The sequence below is a fragment of the Lygodium microphyllum genome, chromosome 12 (genome assembly GCF_053477565.2).
Source record: "Lygodium microphyllum isolate KBCC chromosome 12, Lygodium_microphyllum_v1.1.10, whole genome shotgun sequence".
In the NCBI taxonomy this organism is placed as follows: domain Eukaryota; kingdom Viridiplantae; phylum Streptophyta; class Polypodiopsida; order Schizaeales; family Lygodiaceae; genus Lygodium; species Lygodium microphyllum.
The window spans coordinates 66409024-66426537 of NC_141146.1; positions in this window are offsets into that span (position 1 = coordinate 66409024).

The following is a 17514-nucleotide window of genomic DNA, read 5'->3' on the forward strand; positions in this document are numbered from 1 at the left end:
ATCTTTTTCCATCTCTTTTTCTAGTTTGTAACCATTCACAATATCTTTGCTATGCACAAGAGTTTAAATATCCCTTTTTTCTTCTTTGGGTAATAATGGATATAGTCCTTGCCAAAAATGATGTATTACGTGATGTGATTGTGTCTTTGAGCTTGAATTTGTGCCAAATTTTTTTGTAGAACCATTGAAAGAGTAATAAATTGTTTGCTTTGTATCTTCCACCTCCATGTCTTGTGTGTCTAAAGTATTTTGTTCTAGCTTGATAATGTGATTTTTCCATACCTTGGGTTGACCAAATAGATAGAGATCCATATTTCTTGATAAAATATGGAGCATGGTTATATAAAATATGCTGCATAGTTAATAAATAAAGAAATTCAATTAGAAAATCCTATATGAGTCAGACAATAAAGAGACATACATATGCAAACTTCTTACCATATAGTGAGTGAAGTGTTAATTACCCCAAGCTTCTATTATTGCATTTTTAAAAAGGTTCAATTGGTTTTTGAAGTCTTTGAGATCATCATCATTCCACTTTGTTTTATCACAATAAAAGAATACTTTGTCTAGTGTTTCCCAAACATTGGCTTTTCTATTCCGAGCTTTTCCATTATCAGCATGATCCTTAACTGCATTATGTAGGCACTTCCATTGATTGTGTCTCTAATAGTTAATCCACCATTCCTAGATTTTATCTTACCAAGTCTCCCATGAAAGTCTAGGAACCTTCTAGCCTTCACTCTACCAATAGATGGATTTTTGGAAACACAATTGCCATCCTTAGATTTTTGAGGATCTAGTTCAATAACAACATTACCACCATGCAAACCAATTGCAAATAAGACTTTTTTAATCTTTTTTATAGCATCTGTTCTAGCTAAGCTTCCATGCAAATCCTATATAAAGATGAAAAAGCTTTTCAATTATCCTACAAAGTGCATGAACTGTACAGATATGGGCATTCACTAAAGGAATATCTAGGACTGGCTTAAATTGTGGATCCTTGTTGTGCTTAGAGGGAGATCTATTCCAATTTCTTGAGTTCAACTCTATGGCTGGGGACATGCAATATAGGCAAGGAGATCTAGAGTTGGCTCCCTTTGATACATTGTATATACATTTAAGTGTCTTTAAGTCACCAGCTATGTGCCACTCAATCTTATAGTTTCCAAATCCTTCAACAAATAGCATCTAACATCAGGTATTGGTGTTCAATGAAAAACTCAATACAATATATCAAAATCCTCTATATCTACTTTGAATACTATTAGCCACCAAATGTTGTGTTTTGATTGAATACTAAATGATATTAAGTGATTGTAATGATCTGATGAAAGTGCTCTATTCATCAAGGTAATAGAGACCCTCTCTAGTTTTGTACATTTTAGAATCTCACTTTCATCAAGTTTAACCACAAATTTAGCCACTCCTTGTGCCTCTTCTAATGACAAGTCATAGAATCTAATCATTAAGCATTGTAAGGTGGGAAAGTCAAGGAAAATGTTGTTAAATTCATTGAATACAACTTCCTTTTTCTTGCCCTTGAAGCTAGCCTTGATACGAAAAGGCTCACTCAGAATCTCCATTACCTTGTTATTCACCTATGTCTAGTAGTTCTAATCACAGATGGCCTTGGAAGTATGCAAGTACATACTTGTCCTTGCTTCATATTTGACTATAAAAGCTGAAAATTTTGTATATAAGCATCTCGACTAATACCAATATTATCTAGTGTCTTTTGCACTAACTCAGCATCCAAAGAGAGATTCTTTATAAATGACTCCAAGCATTGTTTCTTTGCCTTTTTAAATTTCTTCTTCTCCAAAATATCTTTTGAAACTACTGAAGGAAGATGATGATAATAAAACTGAGATGCTTTCAAAGAATCTCTTTCACTTGCACTCGATTGAAGAAGATACCTAAACAAAATCAACATCATAAATCAATACAATTAATTATAAACAAAGCCATATTTCATATTTTTAAAGTGGCAAAAAATGTACCTTGCTACTTGAATTCTTTTACTACAACCATCTCCTCCTCATCTAAGACTCTCAATATTTCTAAGAGCCTTTTGTCAATTTCTAAGTCCTAGAATAGTTTGCTTTCATTGATAAGATTTGATGGGTTTCTCCAACAAATAAATCCTCTGTTGATAGCCTTCTAGCTTCTGCAATAACTCGTTATTATGTTTTGATAAAAGATGGTTTTCCAATTTGAGGACATCATTTTCTGCAACCAAGTGTATAGCCTAGAAACCCATTATAACCATCACCAATGAACCTCAACAGTGAAGAGCTATTATAGAAAGGCAAAGCGCTATTTTTGCTAGGATCTTTGGGATATAGCTTGCCATCTAACCAAAGATCAAGATTCTTATTTCCTTCAAACATGAGTATATGTTTCGTAGACTCTATAATAGTAATGGGTTTTATTTTCTTCCTTATTGGTTCATACTCACTATCCAATCCAACTCAATATGAAGATGATAGAGATGCCTTTTACTAAAGCTACATAGATCATTGGATGATTGATCCATAGCTAAGGATGTGATTAGAATATTGGATTGAAAAAGTATGTGAATTAGAAACAAAAAGAAAAACAAAGAAGAAACTAGTAAGGATGGGAAAGAAAGGAGTGAGAATGGAGGGAAGTAATCAAACATTAAAAAAATTAAAATTTAATATTAATTTTCACTTTAATGAGGATGAGTGAGATCTTCATTATAACAATCTTTGTTACCTTTATAGCAGCCTAGATTTCTAGGTTTGATGTGACCACGAGAATATCACGATAATGAATTATTAACAAGTTTTGATATATTTACTTACCAAAATATAAAAGTTTTAAAAAATCAAAAAAATAATTTTATTTCCCAAAATATTTTCTCTCTAGGATCGCTTATAGGGCATTTTTGAGACCTCAAATCTCCCCTAATGCTCCTTTATAATAGAGGGTAGTGTGACATATCCAGAATGGCCTAAAAGAGGACATATTAGCATAAAAGAATTAAAGGTCACTTATCAACCAATCATGCCATTGGTCAAAGTGATCGGTGCCGATGGATATAAGATAGGTGTTATAGAAAGAACTGGGAGTGGAAAATCAACATTGGTCCAAGTTCTCTTTAGAATTGTCAAATGTGCTAGTGGGATAATCACTTCTGATGAAATCAACATTACTTTTGTGGTCTCCATGATTTAAGATCAAGGTTAGGGATAATTCCTCAAGATCCTATGTTATTTGAAGGTACTATAAGAACAAATATGGACCCCTTAGGTCTCCATACAGATAAGGAAATTTGGGAGGGCTTAAGAATATGTCAACTAGTTGATATTGTTGAGTCGAGAAATGGCATCTGATCAGTAATAGCAACCGTGTCAAAAATTTGTCCTTCTATGTGGAAATTTTGAGAGTTCCCCTGATTTTGTATTTATTTGAATATCCTTCTTTGTGCTTGAAAATGATTCCATTCATTAAGCATCTTTTGTCACATCCCATATAGCCATATTCATGATCTTACCTATGTCCATTATAACCAAAAGAACCTTATCTTCCATGCAATGTGCCCTAACAAGAAAATATTCTTTGAAACAAAATATCATGCTCATCCACTCATGATTCAAGAAAATATGCAGTGTTGGATGTATGCAATGCAATCAATCAAACAATTCTCACATAAAAATTATGGATGCATTGAAGAATTGTGCCTAGCCTAACTACATGCGCTCGTGCATCATGAAAAATGCAAACAAAAAGAAACACACAACAAAAAACAAATTCCTAATGACGCTAACTAATAAGTTCAAATTCCTTGTGAAAAAACTTTGCCCTCAGATTTACAGTGGTGGACGCACAGCATCACAACATCCACCCCCTCCAAACCTGCACATCCTCCGAATGTGCCAACTTGTTTACCACTTGCAGCATTATTCCCAAGAGGATCATATGGGTAATCATCTAGGTAATATGACAAGTAGGTAAGTTGACATAAGTTATCACAACATCCTCCTGGATCATATGGATGAATCAAAGTAGGTATGTTTTTATAGATTGTCATAGCATCTAGATCTTCTTTGATTGGTTGATCCCGTGACTCCAAATTCTCTTTCCACCTTTAATGGAATAAGCCTTGTTTGTGCCTTGACCACATTGACTTTTATATCCATATCCATCTCTATAAATGGCATAAACATTGGCAAATCCTTATCACTATCCAAAGGTAACATTTCTACAAACAACAACTAATCTTTGACCTTCTTATCAACAGTCTTTGACCTTCTTGTCAACAGTCTTATATTTTGTCTGTACTCTGGCTTCTTTGCTACAACCTGTGAATTTTAGTCTTTGCTATAAATACTCTGGTAAACAAAAATTTTGTTGTGTATAAACAGCAACCTATAAATATTTTTGCTAAAATATTTCAGTAAAGAACACTTTTTGCTGAGAATGCTCAGCACCCAAATTTTCTTGCAGCATGAAATCAGAAAATTCGCAATTCATCGCCAGAGAATGGATCTATAAGACATATGACAACTCTTGATTTTCAATTTTCAGCAATGCTGAAAGATCCTCCATAGTATCGGAGCATGATAGCCTGTATAGAGACCATGAGTAACCTCCTCCATCAAAATCAATCTCCTTAATCTTCTTCAAGTCCATAGTCATCTCAATGTTGGAAAGCAGCTTGAATCCACATTGCTTTTTTGGCTTTAGATCTATTTTCTTCGGGGATTTTTTATCTTTCTATACTTTCAGCTTCTAAACATTAGCCATACTTTGCTCTAGTTCTAAAGAAGAAGGATGAGAAACTAGATCACTCCTCTAGTCACCCTCTTTGAACCTTCAAGCTGATTATCATCTATTTTTTGCTTCTTCAACAAGCACTTCGACTCCTTGAGATTTTTCCATCCTAGAAGAATTTGCAAGGGTAGATGAAGTTGGGGTTGAAAGTGGAGTTGGACTAATCAACTGCTGCTCCATTCTAGTCATCTTGATTTGTAGGTATTTAAAGTTCTTTAAAATTTGCTCCATCATATCTTCAATAGTTGGTTTTATAGCTGGTCTGACAACCGCAGCAGGAATAGGCATAGGCATAGACATGGGCTGAGAAATAGGAGAAGTAGTAGATGGTGCAACAGGATAAGTAGGAGAAGTCATGGTAGGAGAAAACATCATTGGTGGTGACTGCGTCCCGCTTTGCAAAGCGCAAGCCTTCTATCTCTGCCTCTTTGTCAGTGTAGAAACCGCATCGACAGCATCCTACCAATCCGTCTTATATCCCATAGGTTGTGTACGATCCTCTAGCAATTCTCCTAACTCATCCTAAAGTGCAAGATCAACTGCCCATAAGAATAAATCTTATTTCTTCGAGCTCAAAGCTCTTTTCTCTAGTGCATCCAACTGGTTGTATCACTCTTCAAACTGCCGCAACAATTCAAAAACAACAAGTCCTTTGTTGGGATGATAAACCCACTCTCTGAATGTCTTTCGCATAGAAATACCATAATCATCCAAAAAATATTCATCTTTAAGAGCTTTCTTGAAAGCGCCCCAACTAGAGTCCTATATAAAAAATCACTCTAAACCACCCGCAAAGCAGGCGTGATAGCCATAAAAATAATTGCTCCAATTGGTCGGAACTCTAAAGAAGTTCATCTAGATTTCAAAGGCTTTAATGTATGCTGAAACATTCTAGCCATCAAATAATTTTCGCTCACTAACCACAGCCTTGATCTCCTTGGTCGTACCATGTGTATGCTCTTGTTCTTGATGTAACAGTCATTGTTGATCCAACTAGTGTTGATGTAACTGCTACTACTACTACATAGATAATTGTTTCTATTGATTCTGCATCATAATGGTTGAAGAAAGAGTTTGTAGCAAAGTCTTCATCTCATTGGTCAAAAAGGAAGAAACAGTCAATGATGAAGATGGATTGTTCAAAGAGTCTCCCATCTCGATGATCAAAAGTGATGCTTTCACATCGGGTTCACCAAATGTCGCATGGAATATGCGTGGGAGTTCATGAAAGTCGGTCACTGCAGGGACACTTCACAATATGGGAGAAAGAGATGATAAAGAGTATTGAATTCAAGATAAATATATGGAGTAAAATGAATGGTTAGGTTTGTCATTCAATTGAATACATATGTGGGCATGATAAGTTGTGTTAGATATGCTCAATGCCCCACCCTCATAAGGTGCCACCAATGATCCATGGTGCTCAAAGTTGTAAGGCCCCCATTATGAGGAGAAGCCATATGTGAGCCCGGATATTGGTTGAGTCCTGGCTTGTATGTTAGATGAGGTCTATGTGACCGAATGGAAAAAAGGTGACCATTGTGGTTCTAATCTTTAGGTTAGATGGAGTAGTTAAGTTGGTAGCAAATCAAGGCACATTGCATTGAGTTGCGGCGTAAGGGAGTTATTAGGGGCCCTAGCCATCAGTAAAGGGAACCCCTTCACATAGGAACCCCCCCCCCCCCCAAAATAATTAAAATGAATTGAAATTTTTTTACTTCCCCCTAATAACCAAGGAAGTTAGTGCAAATATAGGCACCAAAATGTGCTCAACATGGAAACATATTTTATGAAATGGCATTTTGCTGTTGTACTCTCTTGTAAAAAAATCAAATATGAAGCAATGTAAAATGTGTAGTCCAAAAGGTTCACACTAAAAATAATGTTGAAAGGAAAAGAAAGGTCAATACCTTTTTTCTCACTCTCAAAATGAAGGATCTTTAGATCTTAGCTAAGATGTATGCAAATTCAATTTTATATATCAAGAAAGGAAAAGAAAGAGGCTTGTCAGGTGATTTGAGGACGTGGGAGGTTGAGGTGGTTACACCCTCTCTCTTCCTTTATCTTCTCCTTTCATGCTTCATTTCTCCCTCTCCCATTTTATCACAACTCTCATCTTTCTCATTCTTATTTCTTTCTCACTTGTGCTCCTTTGCAAGATCTCATGGAGAGTGAGGAAGGGGAAGAGGGTGAGGATGGTTTTCATCTATCCATTTCTTGTGTGCCATTTCCTTGTGTGTTTTGAGGCATGATTCTCGGTCAAGAAAAAAGGTTTCTTGTAGATTTTCATGGCCAGCAAGCATACTTGCAGCCTCTCTTGGCAGTTCATGGTTCAATTTGTGCCATGGGGCAGGGAGCTATTCATTTGGTGCACTAGCCAGGAAAGAGGTGGTTGTGGAGCTTGCAAGAAAACAATGTTTTTGAGGTTCAGCAATGGAAGGTTGCAAAGAGTTTCTCTTTTCAACAATTCATGTTGATCTTTTGAAGAAAGAAAGAGAAGAAGATGATGAAAAGCTTCTCTCCTAAGTACTTCCCACCTCCTTCCACCTATCTTCTTCCAAGTCTCTCTCCAACACTGCTCATGTTTTACTTCTACCCATCACTCCATGACTCTCTACAGAACAATAGTTCCCTCCATCTCCATCTCCTCTTATTCAACATCCCTCCTCTCATATCACATACCTCTTGAGCCTTTTCGTCCACCTATGTAGCTTCACACCCATCACTATCTCACCCCCATGCTTGCTGCCAATGCGCCTGTTTTCTTCTCCCTCTCGTCGTCTAAAGGAACCATCATATACATATATCGCCATGGAACCACAACATCCTCCATTCGTCCCTTACTCTTCATCCTTCACACATTAGCACGACGATCTAGCCTCACCAAGCAAACCTTCAGAACCAGGCAGCATCAATGATGCCTCTGACCTCCACCACACAACGCGAGCCCTTCAAAACCAGGCAGCATCAATGATATCTCCGCCCTACTTCCCCATCTCCTCAACACTATTAGGATTCAGCAGATCGCTCAACCCTTGTCGACCTTCTACATAACATCAAACTGATAGGTGTGGACTTCTTCTTGCAGCACAATCAATGGTCATCATCATTTCATAATTGGCTTCTATTTCTTTCTTTATCTTCCTCGACCAAGTTTTTTTAAGTCTGAACACTCAAACCACTTTTTCTACTATGCTTTATTTATATGGTTGGTTTTCTTCTTTCTTGTACCTTCTCTCACCAAAGAGTTACCATGCTCATCAACCCACACAAGCCATTACTTTGTTTTGTTTCATATATTTTTATTTATCCCTAATAAAACTTTCCCTCACTTTTCCTTTCATTTATTTTTTGGGTGGGAGAACTCTAATGTTTTATCCTTCATAAGGGTATGCTTAATGTTTATATCTTTCTCGGGTTTATTATTGTGCTTCACGGTGAGGTTGTCTTTTAAAAATGAACAGATCCCTGCCACGGCACAAATCAAACCACGAACCCACCAAGAAGGCTGCAAGTATGCTTGTTGGCCATGAGAACCTGCAATAAACCTTTCTTCTTTGCCAAGAACCATGCCTCAAAACACACAAGGAAATGGCACACAAGAAATGGATAGATGAAAACTATCCTCACCCTCTTTCTCTTCCTCACTCTCCATGAGACCTTGCAAAGGAGCACAAGAGAGAAAGAAACAAGAATGGAAAAGATGAGAATTGTGCCAAAATGGGAGAGGAAGAAATGAAGCGTGAGAGGAGAAGATAAAGGAAGAGAGAGGGTCTAACCACCTCAACCTCCCAACTCCTCAAATCACCTGACAAACCTCTTCCTTTTCCTTTCTTGATATATAAAATCGAATTTGCATACATCTTGGCTAAGGTCTAAAGACCCTTCATTTTGAGAATGAGACAAAAGGTATTGACCTTTCTTTTCTTTTCAACATTTTTTTAATGTGAGCCTTTTGGACTACACATTCTACATTGCTTCATATTTGATTTTTTTTACAAGAGAGTACAAAAGTAAAATGCCATTTCATAAAATATTTTTCCATGTTGAGCACATTTTGGTGCCTATATTTGCACTAATTTCCTGGATTATCACCCCCCTCCCTGTCAACACCGCTAGCTAGTGGGAGGGAGGGGAAGTTGAAGAAGACATCGATGATGTGGATGATGATGAGATGGAAGAAGAGAAATATGATGACGATGATGATGACAAGGGGGAGGCCACGTGGCCTACCCCCTCGGCTCACTCAATCAATCCACAGTCAAATTGGGCTCCCCATTGCCATGCTCACTAATAGGTGGTGGGTCGGGGAGACACCACCACCACCACTAGTCCACTTCCTCCCCACCTGCCTCCCGTTATAAACCCCCCCCCCCCCCCCCCCCCATCGTAAGGAGAAGGAGGAATGGGACACTACACAGTAGAGGGAGAGAGAAAAGAAGACCACCCGACCTGCAGGGATGCAGCATGCCGTTTGGCCCTTCGTGCAAGATCCATTTCTCCCGCGTCTAGAATTCTTCCCCACATTGTGGCACACACCTTGGAATAGGCTTGAAGTTTGAAATAGATTCGGGGAAGTCTTCCATTGGACTGAGTTGCACGAGGAGCACGTGTGACAAGAGCAAACCGCATGACACGCCTGGAAGCTGCATGCCGATAAGTCCACCACACGAGATCTGAGTCTCCCGCATCAAATGCCCCCACCCTTGTTGAAGCATGCCCCGATAGAAGGATAGGATGAGAGCATTGAGAGAGAGAGAGAGAGAGAGAGAAGGTTCTGGAAGATTCCTTCCTTTCCATGATTTGATCGAGGATGGGATAGTGGAACTGGTCTATTGTCCAACAAAGGAGAATGGAGCAAATATCTTCACTAAAGCACTTATAAAGGATCTGCTTCAAGTTCATCTTCAGAGACTCGCATTGAGCCGAGGAGATAGTTCCACCTACAAGTGGACATTGAGGGGGGTGTTAGATATGCTCAATGCCCCACCCTCATAAGGTGCCACCAATGTTCCATTGTACTCAAAGTTGTAAGGCCCCATTATGAGGAGTGTTGAGATACTTGCAATCACACCTACTCTAGTCCCTTTGTATAGGACAGCTAGGGTAGGAAGATGCAGTCCATTCTAGGAAGAGAGACAAAATCTCATATGCACAGTGGATGTTAAGTGCTACCAAAGAACTCTATATAATGATGTACTTGAACTATCACTTTCATATGATGATAATGCAATAGTACTTGTCTCTTATGTCAAGTGTCTGTGTCATTGTTGTCCATACACAAGATTGTGTTTATGAGTTCAAGTCTCAATCTTGAAACCTAATTCACTTGTGTAATAGTTGTCTACATTGTCATGTCAACATGAGTTGTATCTTTATCTTCCATCCTCCATAGCTACCGGCTGTGTCATGCTCTAGATCGCACATCATTAACAAGGAGAAGTGTATGTGAGCCCGAATATTGGTTGAGAGCTGACTTGTATGTCAGATGAGGTCTATATGACCGAATGGAAAAAAGGTGACCATTGTGGGTCTAATCTTTGGGTTAGATGGAGTAGTTAAGCTAGTAGCAACTTGAGGCACATTGTGTTGAGTTGCGGGGTAAGGGAGTTATCAGGGGCCCTAGCCAACAGTAAAGGGAATATTCCCTAGCTAACTAGTGGAGGTGCACAAGGAAGGTCAATATACACATGTGCATATGGAAGGTCAACAGACACATGGGCACATTGAAGGTCAACAGACACATATGCATATGTAAGGTCAACAGACACATGTGCACATGGAAGGTCAATAGACATAGGTGCATATGGAAGGTCATCCATCATGACCCCCTTTATAGACTATAAAAGCTAAACCCCTTCACAGCTATCAATCATCTATCTTTCACACAGTCAAAGTCGTTCCAGCTAGCCTTAAGCTCTTCACCTATCTTCTATCTAGATCACCATCTAAGCTTCACAGTGGAAGCACACGGGTGGACATAGCCATCTTTGCATCAGTTGTTTGGAGCTAAAGAATTTTCTTTTTATTCTCCTCTTATATGTTGTGTACTCTCTATCTCTTTCTCAGATTATGTTCACTGCATTGTGTAATTTTTATAAGGCGAAGTGGGAATACAAGGATTTCAATCTTCACAATGCATCGTAACACAAGATCTAATTCACAGAATTCTTGATTTTGTGCACTCAAAGGATAGTAGTATAGGCTCAATGTATTTATTCTCAAGAGATCTTCAAAGCTTGGACACAAGAGAGAGTAATATGCCATGTATACACATAAAAAGAGAGGCAAATTGAAAGTGTAATTGGCAATGTTGATATGGAACTTCCTTCATCTCAATGTTTGTTAGAGGCACCAAAAAAAAATATTAAAGTCGCCAAAGGTTGAGAAAGGAGAAGTGAAGCAAAGAAGGAAGGAACTTCGTAAGCATAAATTTAGCACAGACATTCAGATTCTCCTTCAAAGTTATCTCCAATAAGGGTAAGATGAGGTAACTTTGTCTTTATTCCTTGCGATTCAGAATTATCGTGAAGACAAATGGCTTTTCATGAAGTTATGAACTTCAGTGATGGTATTACATAATTGTAATTTACGGCAAGTCATTGGAGGAACAAGTGGCCATGTCCTCACGGGGCTGAAATCACAGATGTTGTGGTCGCTGATGGAGATGGTCTTGTGAGAGTGTACTACACATCTTCATCCTCCAGAGGTAATGCTTCTCAGGTGTTCTTCATGGCCATAGATTCTTGACAACATGCAGGTAGATAATTCAGTTGATCTAAATGTCTCCTGTTTAACCCCAAGCTGGCCTCAAGCTCTAGTACGTCAATCAGCAGCCGACATATTCATGATCTTGCATATGTCCATTATAACCAAAAGAGCCTTATCTTCCATGCAGTGTGCCCTAACAAGAAAATATGCTTTGAAACAAAACGTTATGCTCATCCACTCATGATTCAAGAAAATATGCAATGTTAAATCTATGTGATGCAATCAATCAAACAATTCTCACACAAAAATTATGGATGCACTGAAGAACTATGCCTAGCCCCAACTACATGTGCTTGTGTATCACTCAAAATGCAAACAAAAAGACACACACACTAGAAAACAAATTTCTAATGATGCTAACTAATAAGTTCAAATTCCTATAGCAAAAAAAACTCCACTCTCAAGTTTGTAGTGGTAGATGTGCAGCATTACGACATCATCTTGGTACCTGCATGTTAAAGTCAAATCCTAAAGGACCTGTACAAGCACCAAGCCCAACATCAGCCCTTACACATAGTGAGGCTTCAGCTTTTTAAAGTTAACTTTAGTCTTAAATTGTACCCCCTGCAAATCTACTAGAAGGGCCATAGAGCCATTCTTTCCTAAATGCACAATCTTATATCATCCATCCCATTTGGGTTTTAACTTTCCTGGGGATGAGCATCATAATACATAGCACTATTTGACCTTTCACAAATTTTTACTTCTTAGCCCAAAGATCATGAAGGGCTTTCATTCTCCTCTTCCTACTTCTTGATGTAGTAAAGCTTGCAACCGAATCTCATCAAGATATGCCAAGGACATATACCATTCCTATAATGCTTCTTCCTTTTCCAATGAATGATTGAGGGCAAAATGCATAGTGGGGAGCTCTATTTCTAATGGCAAAACACACTCCTCCCCATACAGTAGCTTGAACGGGATGTGGCCTTAGCTCTTTTGAATGTCATGTTGTAAGCCCACACTGCCACATATAATTTCTTATCCCAATCACGCTTGCTTTTCGATACTTCTTGGATAAGATTCCCACAAGTTGTTTATTTGTACTCTCAACTTGATGGTTTGCTTGAGGATTATATAGGGTATTCTTATTTTGCTTAATCTTCAAAGCTTCAATCAGGGCCACTATAACCTTGTCAAGTGTGTCCCTTGATCAAACACAATCTCCTTTGATGGACTGAAATGATAAACAATTTGCTCCATAATGAAACTGGTTGTCTCCTTAGCATTGTCCTTTACCATTGCTTAAGCTTCAGACCACTTTAAAAAGTAGTCTGTTGCTACAATAATATACTGCTTTTGCATAGTTGATGAAGGGTATACTAGTCCCTTAAAATCAATATCTCATTTTCCAAAGGGTAACATAACCAAAATGGGATTTAGAGGTCGCCTAAGATTTTTCCTCACATCGTGTCTTTGAGAGACATCATAATGCTTTACATAACCAAAAGCATCTTGAAAAATCGATGGCCACCAATATCCAACACACAGAGCTTTTTGGGCAGTAAGTCAACTAGCAAAATGTCACCCACATGCTGAATCATGGCACTCCTCAAGAATAAATGGTACCTCATCAGGTACTACATAACAATGATAGATATCATCTACTCTTCTCTGATACAATACACCTACTATAATCAAAAAGCATAATGCTTATTGCTTGATCTTTCTCTTTTTAGACTTTGATAAAGCAGCCCCAAATACTCTTGTAGATAAATAATGTGTTACAGCTGCATACCATGAAGGGATAGAAGTTGTATCGATTTTAAATAGACCTTCAATATCACTTCTCTCAGCTAGAATTTCATTTGGCTCCCCGAAATCCACAAGACATTCTACATTACCTTGCAGCTTCGGTGGCTTGCTCCTAATCTCATACTTGAACTCCTGCAAAGTGATTAACCACTTCGCTAAATGGCCATGTAGTTGCAACATGTTTAGCAACAATCTGAGTCCTTCCACTTTCATAAAGAATACTACCTTCTCATGGAGAATATAATGCCTAAATTTCTTCGTTGCAAAGACCATTCCAAGGCACAATTTCTCCATGTATGTATAGTTAACTTCATATATCCCCAATTTCCTACTAGACAAAGGCAATTGGACGATGCCATTTCTCCTCCCAAATTTGAGCTAAACAACAATTGATACTATGCATTGTGGCTGTTGAAAATATATAGAAAATTTTATCTCTTCTGGGTGCTTTTAGGATTGGCGATTTTTCTAATTACTGCTTCACATCCTCAAATTCAAAGCAAGAGGCAATCCTATTTCTTGTGCATGGATCTTGCCATCTTTTCAAAATATGAGTTCTCATGCCCACTACCCGAGCCTCTCTATACTCAAAGAACACACCCCCTCGGTCTCGTGGCCACGAGAGTCTAAGGGACACACTGACCTAACTTCTATCGTAAATTTCACGTTTGATTTGGATTGTAGTCCAACGGTTAAGCCTTCCCCATACTCCTTAGAGGGATTTCCTACACATATATTGGTGTACAAACACCTCATAAGCACAAAAGAAGGAGGCACCCCTCGACTAAATGTTGTGGCCCCCCTGCTCTGCAGCTCTCCTACACCTTGAGGATTGTCCCCTCAATGTGCCACTAATACAAATGACATGGACATCACAAACTCCACTCTTGTTTTAATTCTTTCAAGGAGATAAGATATTTCCTAAGTTAACAATTCCCCAAGGAACCCAATCGTCTAAACCTATAGCTTAAGGCACCTTGCATACTCAAAGTGGGTCATATGTATAAGAAAACAATTGCAATGTATCCTGGAATGACACCATGAGATATGCGCAATGCAATTGTGAATGGCCATAGTGCTCAAACATTGTATATTTTAAAAATTAGCATTGTGAAGTGCAAAGACATTTCTTACAATGATTTCAGGCTACACGTAATCTTGCGTTGCCAAGGGTCAGCACCGAGCATTCTCACGTTGCTGCACCCTCTTAAACTTAAATTACAAACGTCTTATATGGTATGCACAAGTAAATAGATCAAAATTTTAAATTTATCAACAACTAATCAACAGCAAAACCTTTTCCCTTACTGTTTAGGTTATGCATGTTGACAGGTGGCAAAAGCGGATTTTTCATGTGTTTTTCTTATAAAAGCAATAAAAACTATACTTTAACACAAAGACAAGAATAAACTGAGACTTATTCCTCATGCTCCGGTCATGCCATACATCCACAAACATAAATCATAATTTTTCTTAATTTGTTGATACAAAATTCTAAATTTTTTCATTTTTTCACTATTTTTCTTCATTTCTTTAGGTAAAATTTTTGATATTTTTGATTTATCGATTGGGACTAATCACAATCACTGAGAATTGATTTCGTATTTATTTCTAATCTATATGAACCCCAAAATCACAACAAATCCCCCGTATTTCATGGTTGGGAGGCCGTTGACGCTCTCTCTTGGCTATCGATGCTCCCTCACAATCTAATTGAAGGGGAGCTACATAGCTCTACCTCGAGACCTATGGACTGCTTATTGATCAAGCGTTTCAAGCCGAGCGGCCATGGCTACCTCTCACATAGCCGACACGCAATGCCTACCTTACGAGTGTAGTGAGCTTACGTTGATGCTTGATCGAGTTTCCTCCTCTCTATTGCACTCCGGTAGCTCCATGATCTTTGTGGAAAGCTCAAGAAACCTCAAGCCCTCTCCGTCAAGCTCCATCCTCCATAGCCACGTGAGAAAAGAGAAGAGAAGAGAAGAAGAGAAGATGAAGAGAGAAGATGGGGAGCTTCTTCTCCACGATCCCTCACTCTCACACACTCACTCCCTCACTCCCTCACACTCCCTCAATCCCTCACTCAAGCACAAGCAAGAAGGCAAGAAACAAGAGAAGAAGATGAAGAAGCTTTGGCCACACACAAGAATGAGCTTCTCATTCACTTTTCAACTTTATATAAAAAACCCTAAATTCCTTTTGGGCGGTCATCTGACAGCAAGATAGAACCATGGATGTATTCTTCTCCTTGTTACACGGCCATAGTAGAGACAAAGATAGACACAGAAGTAGAAGCAGAGGACAATAGAGAGTCTATTCTTCTCTTACCAAACCTCTACAGAGGCCGAAATAGAGTCTGAAGAGGACAAGGTAGAAGAAGACTATGAGATCGAGTTGGAAGAATCTATCCTACTCGCACACAAGGCGTAGATGAGGAAGAAGTGCTAGAAGCTTCAAAAGCAAAAGATCCCATGTTGCTAGATAGAATGACTCTGGTACCCTTTGGACTAGCTAATGCATCACATTAGGTGCAAAATATGCATAAGAAATGGATTAAGTAGAATAAGCCTTCCTTCAGAGGTGCTTCTTGTCATCCAAAGTTACCCTTCTCAAGAGAGTATGATGACAATACATTGTGCCAACAACCACCAGTTCGGAAGAACAATAGAACTTAGGAGGTTCCTATTATGTAACATTCTTGGATGCATCCTTAGAAGATGAGTCCTTGAGTCAAGAGATAAATAACCCTTCCACCAAACTTGAAAAAAAAGAAAGCTCAAAGTCTTAATTCTGCTTTGGTCTGCTAGTTTGATAAGCCACTGCATAGGCCACATACCTTGTAAGCCTAGATCCTTCATTGTTACATATGTCATTATGTTCTTTAATGAACCTCCATTAGTTCAATGCATCTGCAATAAAGCATCCTTCAATCCACATGCCAATCTTTAGGGTACCATGATCCACGAAAGTGTTAGCTACATCCACTTTTTTCACAAGCTCTCTACTTTTGTTGGACTTGGTTGTCATTGAGGGAGAAATCCTTAGGCCTCTTCTTCTTGTCAGAATGCTTTTGAATTTCTTTCGGCAACTAGGAGACAACATCAATAACTCTTGAAATGTTAGGTTTGTTTTAAAGGTGTCTAAGTCTTTGACCAACAAGTCATATTCTTTGATAAGATCCAAGGGGTTCTCCAATCGGCTAGGAAATGGGATAACACCCACTTTTATATCATCTTTTTTCCTCTAGAAGTGAAAACATCTGCACATCTTCTACTACTGGGGGCACTTATGCATCCTCTATATCTTGGACCTCTTGGCTTGTCTCTGTAATTGTCTATGTAACTCTCTGTGGCTCTCTAATGCATTGTACAACATCATTCTTCTCTACACTATTCTATTTCTCCTTGGGAAGATTGAACTACACTATTCTATTTCTCCTTGGGAAGATTGAACTTCACTAATTTAGTAGGGGGAATGTTCTCTTTTGGAACTACGGCTTCTCCTTTCTTAGCATGTGTTATTGTGGCAACTTCCAATTCCACCAAATTGGAGGCAGGTTCTTGGGTTTTCTGTTGGGTGTCAGAGGTAGCTTTCACATGAGCTAGTCTAGGAAATTCTTTTGCAATGTGGCCTTCTCCCTTACATCGATTGCGTAAGAGTTTTTAGTCCATGGACCTTCTAGGGTTTGGGCATTTTGGTGAGGTATGTCCCTTTCCTCCGCATTCGTAACACTCCACCTCTGATCTCTGGCCACCATTAAACTTTTGTCCTCTGTAACTCTGAGAGGGAAACCTCCTTGGGGGCCAAAATTAGGACCGAAATCTCTAGGCTTTGGTCCGATGTCCTGAGTGGTCATCTTAGATTCCAACAACCTGAATCTTGCTTCTTTATCTTTCTTTCTTCTTTCATGCACCTCCTTTAGTGAGCAAATATCCTCTATATGGTTCTTCCTTAAACATGACAAACAAAAGGCCCCAAGAATAGTTGATTTTTGATATTTACTATAGTTAAGTGTCTCTCTTGATGGCACTTTCCACACCATATATTAGATTGCATCGCATCTCTTCCATCTCCTACAGGACTTGATATGTTGGTGGTATTCACTTCAGCGTATTCAACTGTTCTGTAATTGAAAGGTGAGAAGTATTGAAGCTTGCTTGGAAGAGCTATGACGGGAGA